The sequence below is a fragment of the Sinocyclocheilus anshuiensis genome, unplaced genomic scaffold (assembly GCF_001515605.1).
Source record: "Sinocyclocheilus anshuiensis isolate Anshui unplaced genomic scaffold, SAMN03320099.WGS_v1.1 scaffold159, whole genome shotgun sequence".
Classification (NCBI taxonomy): Eukaryota; Metazoa; Chordata; class Actinopteri; order Cypriniformes; family Cyprinidae; genus Sinocyclocheilus; species Sinocyclocheilus anshuiensis.
The window spans coordinates 670,158-670,658 of NW_015549567.1; positions in this window are offsets into that span (position 1 = coordinate 670,158).

Below are 501 nucleotides of genomic sequence, written 5' to 3' on the forward strand. Positions count from 1 at the left end.
GGAGCAGTTGGGGGTTCGGTGCCTTGCTCAAGGGCACCTCAGTCGTGGTATTGAAGGTGGGAGAGAGTGCTGTACATTCACTCCCCCCACCTACAATCCCTGCCGGTGCGAGACTCGAACCCACAACCTTTGGGTTATGAGTCCGACTCTCTAACCATTAGGCCACGACTTCCCCATCGTGACTTAGTTGTCACCAGTTTGAAAATATGGATCTTAAAATCATACAGTCATTGTTGGAAAGGGTTCAAATGCACAAAAATGCTGGGGAAAAAAATAATTTGTGGGACCTGAAAGATTTTTCTGAAGAACAGCAGGCAGTTTCAGGTAAGAACACAGTATTAAGAATCTAGTGTATATAAACTTTTGAATGGGGTCACTTTTATAAATTAAACTATTATTTAACTAATATTATTTTGTTGACTATATGTAAACATCTTTTATGTGAAATATCTTATTCAGGTCAGTACTAAATAAACAATAACATGCATTTTGTATGATCCC